At 42.5% G+C, this 15,956-nt stretch overlaps 1 protein-coding gene across 1 annotated transcript in view; it reads right to left on the reverse strand.

The window, feature by feature from the left end:
• The window catches only part of LOC134205078 (sterile alpha motif domain-containing protein 5), an 872,402-nt gene that overhangs the window by 441,354 nt on the left and 415,092 nt on the right, over window positions 1-15,956 (reverse strand). The window lies entirely within an intron of this gene.

A 15,956-nucleotide genomic window follows, 5' to 3' on the forward strand; every position in this document is an offset into this window, starting at 1 on the left:
ATTTTAGTTTTACGATTTGCAAGATTTAAATTTACATGACTTTTTTCTTTGGTGACGGCACCATCGCATGTACAGCGTCCAGTCTAGTGACGAAGGGATGCATTTCTCTACTTTTTTGTTGGGCTTAAAAAGTGTCGTTTCAAAAAAGCTTTGAACATACGAGTTGTACTGTGAAATCTAATTAATAAAGACCCTTCTCATGGATTTGTCTCGGTTTACCAAATGTTGCTGGTTCATGAGTAGCAGCAGTTTATGGAGTCAACCCGTTATGTAGTGTCGATGTGAAAACATCGTTTTCGATGGCGTTCTGTAGTGCCGTTGCGTTGACAAAATGCATCCCCGTTGTACGGATATTGATTGATAATGAAAGGTAGATTATATCTGACTGTACTAAATTGTTAATCATTACTAACTACTCGGTGTGAAATCATTTTTTTTGTGTGATGTGAGGGATTGATCTGCGTCTGCGTCTTGAGGAGTGCATCAGGTAAGTTAGTGGTCATTTAATTTGATTGCTTCGATTTGAGTGAAACAAAACATTTTATACACTAGCCTTATGCGATGTTGATTTTTGGATTATTATTGTTTTGGGGAAAGTACGAAAGGGTTAAATGAAGCCAAAAATTATATATTTGACTTCTATTAATTCCATACAGATACGGGATTACATCGTCTTTTTGTCAATTGACGAATTATTTAATATATGGTTTATATCAGCGGTCCTCAACCTTGGGTACATGTAACCCTGGGGGTACCTCGGACAAAAGTGCATAATGGCGGATGCATAACATTTATTATTCAATCTTATTAATTAAGTATTCACAATAAGATATTTTATGTATTTCAAAACTTGTCTTGTACATAATAATAAGTATGGCGTTCAGTAAATTAAAGCCAATTGAAACCTGCCCTTTACAACCAGCACAGTGTATAAAGGGCTGCGGGACGAAAGATCAACAGGATAAAACATTGAATGAACAAGTTTTAAAAATCTTCTACTGTCGAAACAAAATAATGAATGATATGTTAAGAATATGCTTCTGAACTAAAATCTAGAGTCTAAAGGTTCTGGAGCCACCATTTGAGAGGCATGAAGGCTTTTTTTTCGATAAAGTCAGTTGCTTTATTGCACGAGGATTGTTAGTCTCTTTCTACGCTTCTCAGATGCCTCCTTGCAAGCTGCTTCGAAGCCTCTTTAAAGACCTCTTTTCAAAAGACTTGGAACCCACCTTTTCAGAGGATTGGAAGCTTTTTTTCAAGTGGCTCAAAACCCTCCTTTCGAAAGGCTCGGAGGACTCCATTCAAAAGGTTCGGTAGCCTGCTTTCAAGAGGCCCAGAAGCCTCCTTTCATAAGGTAGAAGCCTTCTTTCAAGATGCTTGGAGGCCTGCTTTTGAGTGACTCGGAAGCCTACTTTCAAAAGGCCCGGAAACCTTCTTTCAAGAGGCCCAGAAACCTCCTTTCAAAAGGCCTGGGAACCTTCTTTCAAGAGGCCCAGAAGCCTCCTTTCAAAAGGCCCGAAAGTATTTTTTTTTCAAGAGGCCCGGAAGCATCATTTCAAGAGCTATCAATAGCCATAAAAATCCTGTAGGAAGCTGTTAGCCTCCCTTCTCGGAAGCCTCTTTCCAAGCAGCTCGAAAGCCCTTCTTTTAAGAGGCCTCTTTTCAAGTGGTTCGGAACCTTCCTTTAGAAAGCTTGATGTACAAAACTAAATTTGTATTGGGAAGTTTCACGGAATAATGAAAATTTGAGCCAACTTCATGGTGAGCCATATATCCCGTTAGTTTTAAAGTCTATTTTTCATGTCTCTTATAAGTTACGCTTATTTTCATTCACAGAAAAAAGGGGGTACCTCAATTAATGCAAAAGCTCCAAGGGGTACCTCTCAAGAAAAAGGTTGAGAGCCGCTGGTTTATATGAATAATCAAAATCATGCGCATGTTTACAAATCGATACTTTTTTTCCAACTTATCTTTTCATCAATTTTTTCCAGATCAACGATAATGTAATACATAATTACATGTCATGATGTAGAAGAAGTTAGCTTACTTTTACATCATGACGTGTAATTTTTTTTTTGATTCTTGGATCATGTAATTTTAAGATCAGACCTAAATTTTTGTCTTATAAGCCGCTCCTTTTATGTGCATGAGATATGATTTAAAATTACATTAATTTTTTTAAGTGTGCATAGTGAGAGTTTGATCACAGTTTGATCATCCTTGTAAAGGTTGATTCCAAAAACGGTTTCGTTGAAAATCCGACCGTCCAAACAAAATCAAAAATTTTACATCGGATTATTTCGGAATGGCTTCCTCTACTTCGAAAAAATGAGCAATGTTTGTTCTGCTCAATGTCGGAGGATGTGGATCGGGTCCAATGTGGGAAATGTAGGCAGTGGGCTCATTTCTTCTCCGTTGTCGTAGACCAGGAGGTGGTGAAAGCTGATTGGCACTGTCAAGTGTTTTTCTCTTGCAAGTGCTCAGCAGCTGAAGGTTCCGGACACGAGAAGCAAGACGAGATGTGCTAAGAAGACCGGCCAAAAGAGCGATGGAGGGTTTGAGCAGGGAGTTGGATCCGATGCAGATCAGACTGAGAAGCAGTTGGAAGAGGAACAAGGAAAAGGCCTTTGCAAAGCGGATGGAGGCGCGGAAGAAGCTACTCGCCATGCAGAAAGCGTGGAAGGAGGAAGTGCTGAGGTAAGAACGGGAGATGCGTGAGCTGGAGCTACAGGTGCAACGCGAGATACAAGAGCAGCAGTTACAGCAAGAGCATGAAATGATGGACGCTCAACTGGCTGCGGAGAATGAATTTTCGGAGAAGCGGGATGTTATCCGGCAGCATTTCGACAGCAGTGTCAAGAGGGTTAACGCTTTGAAGGACCAATGCGGTGCTGTTAGCGGGACGAAGAAATAACAGTCCAAACGGAAAGAGGAAAAGTGGGTGGACGCCACACTAAGAAGACAATTGAGCAGCTCTCGACCACAGACTGTCGGGGAGCGTATCCGAAAGGAACAGACCCGCCGGGCCCGGGAGCAGGTTTCCGTAAAGTTAATGTCAAGTCTAAGTCTACGAAGCGAGTGCCGATACTCGTTAACAGTAGCGACGAGTCGGAGGAAGAAAGCGAAACCACCGAAGAGTCGGATGACCAGGTGGAGAGCAGCCATAGCCGGCATAGCAGTTTGCGGAGCAGCCAAAGCCCAGACGGGCCGGAGCGTGAAACCGATCGTATCTCGAAACGGCAGCTAGCCGCTCGCAAAGCGGTGTCTCAGCATCCTCCGAAATTTCGTGGAGAGCCGGAAGTTTGGCCGTTGTGGGTTTTCGAACCTTATCAATTTTGGATCACGGTGAAGCAATTGTGCGATTATCTTGAAGCTGCACAGCTCAGAGACCACCTTAACAATCCAATGCTGGTGCAGGAGTTGGTTGACAATTTTCCACCGAGCTACAAACTGGACTGGGTCCGGTTCAAGCAAGGAAAAGTGAACAGTCCGCTTAGGATGTTCACGAACTTTGCAGCCGAAATCGTTTCGGACGTGTCCGAGGTCACAGAGTTCAAATTGCTATCCGTGAGCGATCGAGTGCGATTGGGGAAAGAAAATCGTCGACAAGAGTTTGTTTATGTGCATGAAGAGGAACAAAGCGAAGATTCCAGCAATGAGTCATTAAGCCGGTATTGTTAGATCTGCGGAAGGACGGATCATTTGATCAGGAGTTATAAAGAATTTAAGGCAATGAACATTATGCATAGACTTAGGGAAATCCGGAGGCAAACAATTTGTGAGGTCTGTCTAACAAAGCATGGTAACTGGATGCCGACGATATCACCAAACTCTTCTGCATCGAGTGGAAGAGTCGGTACAGCTGCAGAAAGTTAGGTCCAGCCATGCGGTGATTTTTCGTACGATACCGGTAACGCTCTATGTAGGGAAGCGTAAATTCGATACCGTCGCAATTCTGGATGAAAGATAATCGGCTACGCTAATGGACGATGTAGTGGCCAAACGACTGAAGGCACATGATACTCCTGAACCACTCATGGTAACGTGGACAAGGAAACATAAATCGCTTCTAAAGCTAATCAAAAACCGTACAGCTGATGTAAAGTGTCTGCACTACAGCTACCCAAGCAATATGTACGATATCGAGAATTGATGGAGCGCTACACACATCTTGCGGACGTGCCGAGTTTCTGGAAGGAGTGCCAACTATTCTACTTGGATTGGATAACCTCCATTTGTTTGCACCATTAGAGTCTCGTGTAGGTAAATCGAATGAGACGATTGTCGTGCGCTCGAAAATTGGTTGGACAATTTATGGTGTGGAGAAACGGAAGTGGAGAAACCCGGAAATATCGACGGACGAGAAACAAAAGGATAACAATTCAAATAAGTCCGAGAAGCTGAAACAGTAGTCAAAAAAAGTTCGCTAACTTGAGATCACCACAAGCGGAAGATTAAGAAGTTTATTTTGAGAGTAATTCTAATCGGAAGTGTTGTGTCCAGGAATTGGGGAAAGAACCCATCATATCCGGATATGGTAAAGGCCGGCAAGCGTGGGTGCGTATCTGCACCGGAAATGGCCTCCGGGGAAGAGTTACGGGCCGGGAAATGTTCTGGCGACAATCGTTTAAAATCCGACCGTCCGAACACTTGTGCATCATGAAATGTATTAAAAAATTCACATTAGAAAGGTAAAAAAACACTTTAGGGATTAAGATCGCATTTTTTCTATCATTTTGCATGTTTTTGCAATAATTAATATGCATTTCCATTATTCTTGAAAAAAAAATCCGGTTTTAAAAATTTTACCAAGCAGAGACCCTTGGCAAAACTCAATGATTTTTCAATAATTTCTACAAATTTTGTACTCACACATACATACATACATACAGACATCACCTCAGTTCGTCGAGTTGAGTCGATCAGTAACGCTATGAGCCTCCGGGCCTTCTATCAAAATTTCTTTGTTTAGAGAAATCCGATTACCTTTCGGTACAAGTTTGTTGTACGAGAAGGCAAAAATGTGTTCAAATCTTCATAACTTTTGAACCATTGAATCAATTTGCAACCTTCTGGCACGAATGAAAAGATTTTCAGTTATAGATTATAAAAAATATCAACTACGGAAAATAGTTGGCTTTAAGATGTTTAAACAATTAAAATATCTGTGTTTTGCCTTTCCCGTACAACAAAGCTTTTTTTTTCAACTTTTTGGGCCACAACGACTATATTTTTTTTGCTTTTTGAATAAAAATTTAAACTTTTTTACACATCCAGTCAAAAAATTGGAAAGGTTCACCAAGCCGTTTATGAGCTATTTTTTTAATATTTTTTTAGTTTTTTGCTTATATTTGCATGGAACGATTATGCGTCTCCATCACTTCAAAAAAGGGCAGTTCCAATCGGTGAATTAATGTTGTCGACCTTCCCTAGCAGCACATGTCAGGAAAAATGTCTGCGGCAACTTTATAGTGACTAAATCACCTTTTGTCCTTTCGACCTTAGGTCATAGATTCCCTCAAACAAAAAACACAAAACCTCCACTACTGCTCTGCGATCGATTCCAATAAGGTCGATGTCGTCCGCAAAGCCTAGGAGTATATGCGACCGTGCGATGATAATGCCATTCCTATGCAGGCCAGATCACCCAATAGCGACATCGAGTGCAATATTGAACAATAAACTCGAAATGGCATTACCCGGTTACGATCCATATAAGGTCACAATCCGAATACTTGATTTAGAGCTATCAAACGTTGTAGGTGTGAGTCTAACCAGATTCGCTCAAAAACCATGTTCGGACATTATCTGCCACAGTTCAGTTCTTTTCACTGAATCACACGCTGCTTTGAAATTTGCAAAGTCTGCAAGTTGTACTCCCGAAATTTATCAAGGATCATCCGCAGGCTAAACATCTGATCCGTCGTTGATCGGCCCTCACGAAAACCTGCCTGGTATTCATGACCGAAGGACGCCTCAAGCGGTCTCAGTTTGTTAAACAGAATACACGACCGAATTTTCTAGGCCGAGTTCAGAAAGGTGATTCCTTTGTAATTGACACACTCTAGTATGTGCTCTTTGTCATAGATTGGGCATATGTGGCCATCCAACCAGCCGATAGGCAGTTCTTCATCCTAGCATATTTTCTGGATAATGAAATGGATGGATTGAAGCAGCTGCTCACTTCCGTCTTTGAGCTGACCAGGATCTCGTCCTTTCCAGCAGATCTACTGTTTTTCAACTCGTGGAGAGTCTTTTTTACCTCATCCAGCGTTGTTGGTTCCACAGCTTGACCGCCGCTGACTATGTCCTTCCTGCTAGGGAGCATATACCTTAGTTTTCAACAAATCTCCGAAGTGCTCCTTCCAGCTGGCTACCACCATAGTCTTGTCGCTCAGCAAATTACCCTCTCGGCCATTGCACATGGTAGGCACTGGAACAGTCTTATGTCGCGCGCCACTGACAGTTGCGTAAAACCTTCGCATATCATTTCTATCCATGTTCTACTGCACTTCAGCTATCACACTCTGTTTGTGTTGCTTTTTTTTCTGCGGTGAATTCGTTTCTCTTCTGCCCTTGCTACAATGTACCGTTCTCTATTGCATCGGGTGCCAGCCCCTCATCCGGTTCCTGGCAGCATTTTTATTGTCCTTTACTCGCAGGCCTCAAACTAAACAATTCGCTGACATCGCTGTGCAGTGCCTTCGAGCGCTGTTGTAGCCTTAGCTTCTTGGGTATTCTCCCAAAATCTGTTGACGTCTCCAGATCCGTTGGATCAACCGTTAAGCAATTGTTTCAGCTGCCAACCGTTGGATATTGAAACGCAACATTATATAACGCCCGAGAAGTGCAGTCCGTCTATCAGCATGGGGTCTATGTGAGCAAGTATCGCCACTCGGGGTGTTGCCAGGTGTGTTTGCGGATATTCTTACGTGCGAAATAGGTGCTGCTGAATGCCATCCCTATAGCAGCAGCAGCCAAGGTTACAAGTCGCAGATCATTATCGTCGGTAGTGTAATAAATTTCTCTCTCGACCTGCGCGTTTCCATCCACGATGGCAATTTTTGCATCGCGTGTTGATCACTCTCCTTCAGGCTCAACAAGGATCTAGCATCCTTCATGTCATCAGGCTTATCGTTCGTTTGGGCATAGATGCTGATCAGGCTGTAGTTTGAAGAATTTGCATTTAATTCTCTCAAATGCGGTTGCTAATCGACTTCCACCGCATTACTCGCATTACAAGAAATACAACAAAACAGTAAAATAGCATTTTACAATCTACGGTTTTTATGTCAAGTGGTATCACGGAAGCAGTGCTGCAAAGTGTCACCGTACAAGTCACGCAAAGCGTGACAATAACAAAATCCAGGTCATGTGTCAAGTACTCAATTGTGATGCTCAATGTGGATCTCACATGCTTGGTGTAACGATCACCATGAAAGTGACATTTTAGCAACTAGCGCTTGGTCACTCACCATGTCTTTACTTCTTCTGCCTGTGATCACCAGCATGAATGATAGGAAAACTTTCCTGATGTTGTGGTTGTCATATCCATGTCATCTTGACTATCGTGATGATCACTTGACCTATGCGGTGTTTGGTTCGAAATCAACGCTCGACAGCAATGGAATAATCCACTTAGCGGAATTAATGGATTTTTGCTGTGATAAAAATGCATGAAGCCAAAATAGAATTTTTGGGAACATTTAAGTGTTCTTATTGTTTATATTGACTTTTTGTGCAATATTTTAAGAGGTGCTATTAAAAGAAAAGTACATACATAGTTTTTCCAAATTTGATCCAGACTATCTTTTGAAAAAGGCCAAATTTTTTTATTGATTTTTTCAAATGGATACGTCAAAGTTTCTAATAAAGATATCGGAAACAATTCAAATTGAGCCCTACACTGAAAAAAAAAAACAGTTTCAACAGTTTCAAAAATTAAAACTCGATTTGCGATAAAACGCTTTTTTTGATTTGTATGAAATTGTGTCTCAAGATAGGTGATTATGTTCCCTACCAACCGTCCATACATCGCAAGCTTGACACTTTTAAGGGAAAAAAGTTTTTCTAACAAAATTTTTTTCTTGTCGGAATTAATTTTTTTTCTCAGTGTCGAGGAGTGACAGTGGATTTAACATATACATACATATATTTAAATATTCCTGTACAGTCAAGCAGAGTACAATATTTAGGTCGTAACTAATCGCAACGGATAAAAATACACTGAAAATAATTTCGACAAGAAAAGTTTTGTTATAAAAACTTTTTTCCTTCAGCCCGGCTTGCGATGTATGGACGGTTGGTAGGAACATAATCACCTATCTTGAGACACAATTTCATACAAATCAAAAAGCGTTTTTTCGCAAATCGAGTTTTAATTTTGAAACTGTTGAAACTGATTTTTTTTCAGTGTGGGGCTCAATTTGAATTGTTTCCGATATCTTTATTAGAAACTTTGACTGATTTTGCGATAGTCACCCATATAACATTTTTTGTAGGATGCGTCGTTTTTGATTGTATCCATTTGAAAAATCAATAAAAAAATTTGGCCTTTTTCAAAAGATAGTCTGGATCAAATTGGTAAAACTTAGTTAGAGCCATTCACAAATAGGGCCCATTCAAATTTCAGAACCCTCCCATACAAAATACGCTACGAGAGGGTGGGTGGGGCTTTCAGCCCCAGGTCCATTTTAGCGATATGTTATTTGTGAATGAACCCTTAATTTAACTATTGATTTATCCAATTTAACAATTAAAAACGACGTCAGTCCAATCAAACGACAACAAAATCAATCAATAACGGTGCTCACCTGCACTTTTGACAGCTGATCGACCTGATGCTCTTTATGGCTCTCAGCTTGTGGTTGTCAATCTGGGTGTCACGCTTACCGAAGGTACTCACGTGTCAGCTTCTACATGTCACGATGCGCTTGCAGTGATTGTCAGTAAAGAACATCGTTTAAAAGCGTGGTGGTTTTTGTTTTCATATCTGATCATCTGGTGATGGTCACGACATTTTGCAAGACTGCACGGAAGTGCCCTGCGAAAGCTCGTTGTAGAGCAGCTGGCGATAGATGAAAATCAAAAAGATGGAACACTATGTTGAAGTTGGACGACATATGTCGAACCGGATCATGCTGTCCATAACGACTGTTTCGAGCACCGAGCTGTATGAAATTTTTCCTCCTCAGCGGGCGCATAGGAGCCTAAACATTTATCTTGTTGAGCATTACTGGAGAGTCGACAGCACCTTTGAGGATTTTCGCTACGAACATAGCCTGTGCCACACGACGTCTAACATCTAAAGTATCCAGCCCAAGTAGCCGACAGCGGTTTTCATAAGGAGTGAGATGTTGACCATCACGCCAAGGAAGATTGCGCAAGGCAAAGCGCACGAACTTCTTCTGCACAGATTCAATCCTCGAGATCCAAGTGGTCTGATAAGGGCACCAGACAATGACAGCAAACTCCAGTATTGACCGTACAAGGGCACAGTACAGCGATCGCAGGCAGCCTGTGCCACACGACGTCTAACATCTAAAGTATCCAGCCCAAGTAGCCGACAGCGGTTTTCATAAGGAGTGAGATGTTGACCATCACGCCAAGGAAGATTGCGCAAGGCAAAGCGCACGAACTTCTTCTGCACAGATTCAATCCTCGAGATCCAAGTGGTCTGATAAGGGCACCAGACAATGACAGCAAACTCCAGTATTGACCGTACAAGGGCACAGTACAGCGATCGCAGGCAGTATGGGTCACGAAATCCATTGGCAATTTTCATTATAAAGCCCAGTTGTCGGTTTGCCTTTGAAATTACGTTATCGTAATGGAACCGGAAAGTAAGTGTGTCATCAAGTATAACTCCCAAATCTCTGATACGCTGCACACGCTCAAGAACTATTCCAGACAGCGTGTAATTGAAGAAAATAGGTTTTCGTTTTCTGCTGAACGTTATTGTTTGGCATTTGTGGATACTGAGTGACAGGCAGATTCGCATACACCACTCCTCAAAACGGGTTAGAAGCATTTGTAGTTGAATGCAGTCATCAAGGCTGTTAACAACAACGTAGATTTTTGCATCATCAGCATACAAAAGCCTTACTCCAGGCGGTAACACCTGTGTCACGTCGTTGACGAATATCGAGAACAATAGTGGTCCAAGATTACTGCCTTGTGGTACTCCAGATGAAGTAACGAAAGGATCCGAACGAGATGATCCGACCTTCACACGCAATGTTCTATCCGTCAGGTATGATCTGAACCAATCAACGCATGCGGTGGAAACGCCCAGCTTCTCAAGTTTAGTAAGTAGAATTCGATGATCCACTCGGTCGAAAGCAGCCTTGAGATCTAAGTATACAGCATCCACTTGCCTCCCAGCGTCAAGAGCTTCAATACAAGTCGATGTGAACTCAGCCAAGTTTGTTGCGACCGATCTCTTGGGAAAGAATCCATGCTGGTCCGTAGAGATGTACTACCTACAGCAGGCAAAGAGCCTTTCATTCACTATGATTTCGAAAACTTTCGAACAAGCAGAGAGAGTGGTTATTCCACGATAGTTGTTCACGTCGCATTTGCTCCCTTTCTTATGTACCGGGAAAAGGTATGACGATTTCCAGCATAGGGGAAACGTTCTGGTTCGAAAAGAGAGATTGAAGATTTTTGCTAACGGTTCAATTAGAGCAGTTGAACACCGGCGCAGCAAAGTAGCGGGTATACTGTCCGGTCCAGCACAAAATGAAAACTTTAGTTTCCGAATCGCTCGGCACACATCCTCATCACTGATGGGAAAAATGTCTAAATCTAGAACATCACGAGGGGTGTCACGAGAAGCTTCAATGGCACGATGGAGTGGAGCTGTGAAGTCGTTGAAGGATGTCTTGAACTGTGTAGCAAATAATTTGCATTTGTCAGCTGGTGTATTAGCTGAAATACCATCCAACTGCATCGACGTAGGAAGACCATTTTCGTTCCGTTTAGACCTAACGAACGACCAGAATTGCTTGGGATTCCGTCGTAGATTTCGTTGTGTGCGACATATGTATCGGGAATACAAAAGCTGATTATAACTTCTGTAAGCACTGCTAGCAATATTGAACTACTGCTTGTTGTACGTGGAACGATAATTGCAGTATCTACGAAGTGCAGAGGAACGATAGCGTTTAAGTGTTCGTAATCTGTTGTTGGACCATGCAGTCCAACAATCGGAACATGAATAGCAAATGCACGATGAATAATATCGGTGAAAAAATTCACGGCATCGTCAACGCAATTACATGAACTGATGCGACCCCAATCAACTGCAAGTAGCATTTCATTCAGCGCGGAGTAATCTGCTTTTCGAAAATCATAACTGCTCGAATCATGTCCAGACTCAAAAGTTATTGGGGGCACATACAACGGGGGGGGGGGGGGGCACATACAACGGTAAGCGGGGGGGGGTTGACATCAACAGGTGTCAACGGTTCAACAGCATGGTATATTGCGCAGTTTGGCAGCACTGCATCGTTTGCCAGTACGAAATCAAGTACACGACCATTTGAGTTAGCAATAGAGTTGATCTGAGTCAATCCGTAGAAATTGAGACCATCCAACAATGCACAGCTGGCGCCAGATAGTCGAGAACGGATCAAGTCAACAGACGGATAAGAGTTATCGGCCGAAAACCATCTAATAACAGATTGATTATAGTCACCGAGCAGCAGGGCCTTGTCGTTAGCTCCAAGAGTAGAAGTAACCGTTTCGATTGACTCTAGATGGCGTTGAATATCATCAAGATTATTCATGCGATCAGGTGGCAAGTATACGACCCCAATGCTGATAATGTATCCAGGCATAATGACTCGAACCCACAACTGTTCGAGGGTATCACTGACGACAGCAGGTTCACGGACACAATTAAACTTCGACAAAACTGCGATGAGTACACCGCCACCACGGGTTTTACGGCTATTAAAGGGATTGCGATCGGTTCTAAACACAGTGTAGTAACACCCAAAAAGCTGTGCTGAGTGTATAGCGTCGTCGAGCCAAGTTTCGGTCAGTACAACGACATCGTAATCTCCTTCGCTTGCCGCCAAAAAGAAGTCATCGAATTTGGTACGAAGTCCGCGAACATTTTGATAATAAATGCGCAAACCACCGTTTTCGTTGCGGAAGTCGATGCATGAATTCAGTGTACTGGGATACTGGAGTGCTTCAGTAAGCGTTGAAAAAGCATCCGAATCAGCGGGATCAGCAGCAGCAGGAGGCGCAGGCGAGCTGCAATTTGAGGAAGCATCAAGGGAAGAAACATCACGACTTGAAGCGTACTTGCCTGACAACACAAGCTGGAAGAACTTTTCACCATCCTCGACCGCAGGACCAGAACGACTCAGAAGGCAGGATGGAATATCAGGCACGACTGGGTCGGGTGGGTCCAGGGCTTCCAAAACACTGTTTACATTGCGTCCTGGTGGATCCAAATTCGTTCTTGGATTTTCAAAATTCTCTGCATAAAAAGAGACGGCGATATCGGCAACTTCTGTATTAGGAGTGTGGAAGACCCCGACACCATCCTCGACCACAGGGCCGGAACGACTTTGATGGCGGCAATGAGCAGCAAGCACGACTGGGTCGGGAGGACTAGGGGCTTCCAATGAGCTACAGGCAGTGCGTTCTGGGATGACATCTCCAACAGACGATGAGTCAAGTGATGGGTAGCCCCACATTATTGATCGCTGTTCACAAACGGGCTTCTCCTGCCAGTGATTCTGACGACACGTCGATTGTTTTTTGAGTAATTCTCAAATTCACGAAAATAGACATTTTCCGGCCAAGTGTCCGTAGACAAAGCTTTCTCTTTGTTGGTCCTACTTACACCGACTTTGAAGGTGACAAACGACAGTGTAGACGGGTCCCTGTCTTTTGGAACCAATCTCACTACTTTGGGTAGCGCTTCCGAGTCTAGTACCAAACATTCACGAACAAAGTTGGCGATCTCTTCATCTGATGTGCTGGGGTGAAAAGCCGATAAATAAATCCCACCCAACCAGCGGATGGCTGATTTTTATACAGTTCTGCATAAGAACCTTACAGAAACTGTATAATAATTGGGCATATACAATTTCGGAAGATTTTAATACAATTGTTGTATTGAAATAATACAGATTTGTATTATTTTAATACAATATTTGTATAAAAAGCTTACAGAATTGTATATGCCCAGATTTTATACAATAATTGTCAGATTTGTTTTTTGGGTGTAGTAGCTCCTCTTGTGGTGCAACCGTTTTCATTGTCTCTGAAGCTGTTTTCGTTCTGCGCATATTAATTGGTTTTTCCTTCGATTGAACCGTTTGACCATTAGGTTGACCATCCTCGCGTATTCGCTTGGGCGTGTTTGGTACCGGAAATGAATTGGCAATTTTTGTCCAAGGAGCACTCATGGTCGGCGTTAATGGCTTGGAATCGACTTTTCTTGCGAGGACCTCAACAGTATCTTTCAGACCGGCTATTTCATTCTTGAGCGACTCGAGAGGAGAATCGTCAGTCTTATTTTCCGTGTCACAGCGAGACGAGATTTTGCGAAAATGTTGATTGCAAAATAGGTCAGCGAAGCCGTCGCACAGCCAGAGCAAATTTCTCTTATGTGCCTCCAAAACCTCACGTGAGAGATCCAGTCTAACGCAGAACATATGGAAGGAATTTCCACAATATCCGCGGCAGGTGACACTATCTATGTCTTGATCAAATCAATTATCACTACCGATATCAGTATAATGCTTCACTGTGTGATGGAAAGTTAAGGTGCGCCTAGAGTTATACTTCCAGCAAGAACTCAAAAGATCGAAAGCTTTCAAGCGTTTATTCGACGAACAGGTGTATGTAGTGGATGTAGCACGTATACAGTAAAACAGATCAGTTTATTCGCCTTGAATTTGCAATAAATCCTGATTTTACGATCCTCAATCAGCGTTGCAGGAATGTTGTTGACTAACAGATTCCAGTGAATCGGATTGAGATATTCACAGGAGAATCGAATAAAAACGACACAACACATTAATAATAGAGCGAACTGGATAAAAAATTGATTCTAAAAATACCACAGAAATGTGCTTGTATATAAACAACACTGACACACTGACTATTCAAGCTCAAATTTATAATTCACATTCATTTGTGACCGAGAGACTACAAATATATTCGCGCCATTTCATCTGGTCTACTAACATTGTATTTTACCAAAGCCTAATCAGGGAAGTATGGGTTATTTTACATAGTGCCTTCCCGTATTCGAATAGTAAATGGCATACATGTACCTTAATTTATAGAAACGCTTACCAAACACCGCAGTCAAAAGCCCTCTTCAACGGCTCGTTATCATCCGCCCGAAATTTCCCAGGAGGCACATCATGCCAACTCCAGAATTCCACATGATACGCAACGTTGGAGGTTTTTTTTAACTGCTAACGAAAGACTGTTTCCAAGCTCCAAAAACATCAAAATTCGTTAACAGAACCCGAGCCAGGAGCCTTTTCAGTCCAGTCACGACATAAGCCCCAAATCAGAAACACCCAGCCGTTGTTTATTTTGCGCTTTGGTCTAACTTTCATCCGAGAGTACTTCTTCCTCGGAGCAACGAAAAAAAGCAGCAGCAGCTGTACAACAAACGAAGCTACGTGAAAACCACATCAAAAGCTTAGGTATGTACATATTTTACTCGGTTTTCCACCCACTCCCCCTCAGCACTGGCGGCAACGCGTCCTCTCTGCTGGTAGAGGATCAAAAATCCTTTCACTTTTTTTTCGTTTCCACTTTTCGGGGTAACTGAACGTCTGGACCTCCCAAACCCGAGACATTCGGTGCCTGTTTACAGTCGGCGCACCTACACCGAACTCACTCGAAGCCGATACCGCAGAACCACCAGACAAAAGTACCCCATCGCTCGGCTTGTGAAAGCGATGGATGCGTCTAAACACTATGCCCGTCTGCGCCTACACAATTTCAAGAGTTCACAAATGGGGCTTCCCTGCGACGGAAAGTGTTTTCGTTTGATTCCTTCTGTGGAATTCCTCACCCGTACACGCTCCCGGCTTCAGCATTTCTGCGGCGCAGGATACTTCGAATACAATTGCAATCCCGGGAAATTCCTTTTACAGTTTCAAATATATCGTATACGTTCGGTTGGCGTGTTAGGAATCAGAGCATCGCGGCATCATGGTGCTCTCGTCGCCTACGATTCGAGAGTCGTGGGTCGTGGGAGATAGCTACTGGAGGTATTCGAAGAATTCCATCGACTGGGAAACATCAAACTCGGGGAAAATTGTGCTATGGCTTCATTTGCCATGCGAAAGATAATAGTGGTTTTTTTCTTGAGAGATTTTGAGATTCATGAAAAACATTTGGGCGTACTCAGAGTTGAACAAATAGTTCGAAAATAGACTATGAGTTTTGGAATCGGAAATACCTGCAGAGCAGATGAAAGAGTTACAGTTTAATAAGTAGCGGAATGACTATTGGGAACATGTCAGAAGACTAATTGTACGAGAAAGCTCTAATCCCGTGTAAATTTAAAGTCACACCTCACACTTAATGATTAAATTCAATTCTTTTTATTTCATAATGGCAGAATAAACTTTTTTTTATAGTTTTAGTAAAAATTGATATTCAAATATCTTCTAGATTTTCATTTGAGATAATGAGAGCCCATAGTTTGTTACCACAATTTTTTCAGTCTTCCTCGTGGAAGCCTACTTATATTGGTGCCACCAACGCAACGTACAGCGGACTTCCATACTCTCTTTATAGCACTTCGATTCCGTCGTCGTCATCCGAAGCCAAATGCAACAGAACGCAACCAGACAGAAAGTAATTAGCAATAAATTTTAATGGCGAATTAAACACATCAAACTGTAATTAAATTTCATAAATTTACTTTGCGAGCGGAATCGAATCCACCACGCCTAGTCTCG

Source organism: Armigeres subalbatus, chromosome 1, assembly GCF_024139115.2.
Source record: "Armigeres subalbatus isolate Guangzhou_Male chromosome 1, GZ_Asu_2, whole genome shotgun sequence".
NCBI lineage: Eukaryota > Metazoa > Arthropoda > Insecta > Diptera > Culicidae > Armigeres > Armigeres subalbatus.